Genomic DNA, 5,272 nt, shown 5'->3' with positions numbered 1-5,272 from the left:
GAGCCCTCAGAGCCCTCAGAGCTCTCAGAGCCCTCAGAGCCCTCAGAGCCCTCAGAGCCCTCAGAGCCCTCAGAGCTCTCAGAGCCTGCAGGTGTTGTTGAGCCTTTCATCGACACAGCTATTGCTGAAGCAACTATTCCAGAGCTGCCTTCATCCTCTGCTCAAACTGAGCCTGAGCCTGTCTCAGAGGAAGCAACAAAGGCGTCCACAGCCCCCAGTGAAACTGCCCCACCAGAAGAGGTGCTCTGTCCCACAGAGGTCACCCCGACCGCTGAGCAGGTCCAAACTGTAGAAGTTCCTGCTCCTGCACCAACAGCCTCAGAAACTCTTTCACAGGCAGAAGCAGAAGCACCACCAGAAGGTGTGACCTCAGAGTCCACAGCAGAGGCTCTTGTGGTGGAGACCACCCTGGGACAATCTGAAGGTCCCTCAGCTCCAGAACCTGCTCTTGAACCATCACCAGAAGGTATGATATACCATCACAACTCCAGCATTGTTATGTTAAAATATAAAACAATTAAAGACCTACCTACCGTTCTTAGAAGAAATTTCACCCACCGTGTTTATTGCCAGAGTATAAGTATAAAATCATGTAGTGTTGAAAAATGATTGATTTGGAGCCATTTTGTTCAAACCTTGAAAATAAAGGAGCGGATTTACAGGATGCCATGCTCAGAGTATGAGTTGTGAATGACTCAAAGCCTTGGTACAACATCTGTTTAACTGAGTTATAGTCGTTTTATGTTTTTAAGCAGGCCGTGGCAGATGTTATGAATCTGAAGAAAGATGATGGTAATTATTAGTGGATGTACATTCAATAGTTTACTTTCTGAAAGCTTTTTTATTCATCCATAAACAGGTTAAAAATTTCAAGTATAACCAAGTAGCTTCATTTTGAACATTTCAACAGAGTATTTTTCAGAGTATTATCATGCAGCCTATGCTAGGTGACATCTGCTGCGATCCAATATGGCACATCATGTTTTCTCCACAGTTACAGAGCTGTTGGATAATTTTGTTTTCATAATGAAAGACATTGTTCAGAAGTTTCTTGAGGGAGTTCCTAACAGCTTTTCTTGCTCACTGATTAACCCAATTAAACAGAACATTTCTTCTGACAAAGCTGTCATGTTGATTCAATCTTCAGAGTTAATTCAGGAGACAGATTTTAGGTGAAGGTCGTATGAAAGCAAGAATGATAAAGTCAGAGTCAGTCAGAGTCAGAGTTTCTTTATTGTCATTCGCACCTCATGTGGTACATGTGGTGGAGCGAAATTATGTACACAGGGTCCCAGTTACATCCAACAATAAAATGTATAAGAAAAACAGTAACATCTAAGATATGAACTAAGAAAAACATCAACTAAATATACACTAAGCACTCATAACATAAAACATTGAACAGCTGATAAATCAAAGGAGGCATGTGTTAAACACTTAAAGCAAGCAGAAAGAGCTGAACAGAGAGTGACAGATGAGAAAAAATGGGCTCAGTGAAGCTCAACGAGTCTTGATGACATCCAGGTAATCAGTGAATACTCCAGTCAATCCATTTTGTTTCCTAACACATGACAATAAAAAGCAACAGGCATGCAAAGCTAGCAACCCTGAGCCCTTATGGAGTCAATCAGCTGCTGATTTACTGACAGCTGACAGACCTTAAGGCTGAACTGATAACAGCATGAAAGTCAGAATTCAGTCATACGGTGAAGAGCGACAGCTTGTCTTCGGCGTGTTGGTTGAAGCACGAACATGTCGGAGCAGCAGCTGCAGTCGAGCAGCTCTTTGTGTTTGTGCTCTGAGCTGCCTGCAGACTGATCACACCCTGCTGCTCCACATTAAACACAACGATGTCAACTCTCCGCAAAGTCTGGATGATTCCAGTCAGCTCAGAGATGATTGTCAAGAAAGGAGGCGATCATGTACATGCTTGTGCCTGAGGCAACCCTGTTCATTATAACCACTAAAGCTAATTGATCTTAGCCAACTAGAACGACTATAACTCTGTCATTCTGACAAATACTGAGCTACAATTTAGCATGGTAGTAACTGAGAGTCATCCACGACTTGTACTCTAAAATCAAGTGTAGCTGTGGATTATGGACAATGTCTAGAGAACAAAAGTTGTGATGATGTTTTCCAGGTTTCTATGGTGTAGGTAGTGTGAGTGTAGCTTCGGTCTGTTGTGGTGAAGAAAGAGCTGATCCAAAAGGCAAAGCTCTCACTTTACCGGCCGGTCTAAGGGCCAACCCTCACCTCTGGTCATGATCTATGGATCTTGAACGAAATAATAAAATCCATTTACATGCAGTCAATATGAGCTCCCTGCGTAGGGTGGCGGTTATCAGTGGGGAGCTCGGAAAAGAGCCGTTGCTCATCCGTACTGAAAGGAGTCAGTTGACGTGGTTTGCTTCTGACTAGGATCCTCCTGGATGCCTCCCTCAAGAGGTTTTCTGGGCACATCCCTCTGGAAAGAGGCCCTGGGCCAGAACCAGACTTCAATGAAATGATGTAACCTCTCTGGCCCGGGAATGCCTCAGGGTCTCCAAAGAGGAAGTGGAGAGAGTTTCTAGGCAGAGGGAGGTCTGGGTTTCTTTTCTGGACCTGCTGTCTCAGTGACCTACCTGACCACTACTTCTCCCAGTAGAAGACTGACAGGGAGATGTGAAGAGTGAAATTGGGATTAGGAATATTTAACATTTGCTTTCTTGACTTGATTGAACTTTGTTGGATTTTCTACCTGGATTATTGAGCATGAACTTTGATGTTTTGAACCACTTTGACTACGGCTGCCTCAGAGGAGTCGGTGGGGAGAGAGGGCGGGCCCCAGAAACCATCTTGTCGCCAGCAAACTGGTTGATCCATGTGGGTGTGCTGCTTATGCGATTCAGTTTGTTGTGGCTCCTCAGAATGATGACGTCCTTCGGATGAAGGATGAAACATCTCTACAAAAAAAGGAACCATCCAGATGACCTGCCTGAACTTTGTTGCATTTATTTCCTTTCAAACATAAAATATAAGATATGTTTTTCTTTTTGTCTTTCCAGATTTGCCATTTATAAAATAGAGGTCTATCATCTATCTCTAAGGGAGAGTCCAGCTACCCTGCAGAGGAAACTCATTTTAACCACCTGTATCCATGATCTCATTCTTTTGGTCACTACCCAGAGCTTGTTACCATAGGTGAGGGTAGGAACGTAGACCAACCAGTAAACAGAGAGCTTTGCTTTACAGCTCAGCTCTCTCTTCACCACAACGGACCGGTACAGAGTCCACAATAATGCAGATGCTGCACCAATCCGTCTGTCAATCAATCTAATGCAACATTTTTCCCTCACTCGTGAACAAAACCCTGAGATACTTGAACTCCTCCACTTGAGGCGGAAACCTCACCTTCGACCCAAAGAGAACAATCCACCCTTTTCTGACCACGGCCTCAGATTTGGAGGTGCTGATTGTCATCTCACCCCATATTGATATATTAATATGTTTTTATATTTAATGTCCACCAGTTATTTTGTTTATTAATCCCTGATTTTTATTTTTGTAAGATTTAACGATTGCAGCTATACCCGGATACAAGGACTGAGGAGAACAGATACAAAGACTCAAGATGTATTTACAGTGTTTATTTACAAGGTGGTGAATCATACAATGAGCCAGGGAGGGAGTTGGAATCCTGAAGAGCGAGGAGATAATTAATGGTCTGTTGGTAGGGGTGATAATGTTGTTGCTGATCTTTCTTACAATAGAGGTAGGAGTCAGTAGTGGGGAGAGCTGACCCAAATGGTTCCAGGTGAAGAAGGTGTATGTCTGAACAATGGCAGGAGACAGGCAAGTGGTAGGAAGATGTGAAGGCAGCTGGGGAGGCACAGGAGAGCTCGAGGTCCACAGAGGAGGATCCAGGGGGACAGGAGGACATCAGGAATTATAAACTGGAAGCAAAGTTGTTAATATTCAGTTTAAGACACAAGTAAAAGGCTAGAACAGAACTACCATTGGCAGGTAATGCTCCAGTACTGACTGAATGTCCTCTGCAGCCTGTTATGCTCCTCTTGTTCATCACGTTGATGATCCTCAGGTGCTGCTAATTAGAGCTTAGCTGTGGGTGCAGGAGCTGGCAGAGCAGAACTCCCACATAAGAATGTTCAAAATAAATGTAATTTATTTCATTTATTCAAATGTTTCAAATCTTTGTTCAAACAGGCAGCAGGTAATATGCACTTCTTCAAAAGTTGCTACTTTCATTTGGAGTTAGCTTTATAGAAATAATTTTCCTGGTCAATAAACCAGATAATTTACGTAAAATCTAGTTACTGTATACACAGATAAATTATTAATGTAATGTGACAAAACACCTTATAATTTCAGGGGTGAAATCCCATCTTCCATTGTACCCAAAATACTGTTGTGGTAATAAATATTGGATGAACCTTTGCAGGACTCCTTTTGGATGCTGTGTGTGTTTTATTAAGTCACCATGTTAAGCAGATGAGGAGACTCTCATGGGAATGAAAAGGATTATTAGCTCTTCTGTTCTGCCCTGAGTGAATTGAGACGGTTGAGTTGTATAAACAATGTTTGGAAAATTACGTCAAACAAAAAGACATTAGTGTAATAAAAGTAAAACATGTCAAACTGAGTTATTGTGTGTGTGTGCGTGCATACAGTGGTATCTGCAAATGAGGCCTCTCAGGATTCAGAGAGAGAGACAGCCAAAAAGGACTAAGCTGGTGAGAACACAAACACAAAGTACACATTTTCTGCATGATCAGACTCATTTTTCATGATTTGTTGTTACACAACAGAACGTTGAACACATTCATAAATACACAGCATCACTGTAGTCACTGAGTGTAAAGTGTATGTGTTTGATCCAAAGGAATTTTGATTTACTCATTGTTGACACATTCATTTTTATTAGGTATATAACAATGTGACTGTTTAACATATATTATTTTATTATTTACCTTCTTTTGTTCACAGAGTGGAGCATCACCAAAATAACGACTCTTTAAGAGAACTGGAAGGAAAACAGGATGAAGTAAAAGAAGAAAAGAAAATCCTATTTCTAATATAGTCATCATTCACCAAATTTTTATATTTTATTATTATATACACCTTAACTTTTTTCTTGAGGAAACATCAGAATTTCTTTCAACATGTGTACTTTATGTGTACAACATGTATACTTCATGTGTATAATGTGTACTTCATGTGTACAACATGTGTACAACATGTGTACTTCATGTGTATAATATGTGTACTTCAT

At 41.4% G+C, this 5,272-nt stretch overlaps 1 long non-coding RNA gene across 1 annotated transcript; it reads left to right on the top strand.

Moving 5' to 3' along the window:
* The first annotated feature begins 410 nt into the window (after positions 1–410).
* LOC119410222 lies at positions 411–5,043 on the top strand. The gene is made up of 3 exons (XR_005186829.1): positions 411–466; positions 4,671–4,733; positions 4,987–5,043. It is a non-coding gene; the product is annotated as an uncharacterized LOC119410222 (long non-coding RNA).
* The last annotated feature ends 229 nt before the right edge of the window (positions 5,044–5,272 follow it).

This window comes from Nematolebias whitei, chromosome 5, assembly GCF_014905685.2.
Source record: "Nematolebias whitei isolate Nwh7 chromosome 5, NemWhi1, whole genome shotgun sequence".
Lineage (NCBI taxonomy): Eukaryota > Metazoa > Chordata > Actinopteri > Cyprinodontiformes > Rivulidae > Nematolebias > Nematolebias whitei.
Note: the sequence above shows the minus strand (reverse complement) of the source record. Positions and strands in the feature narration are given on the sequence as shown.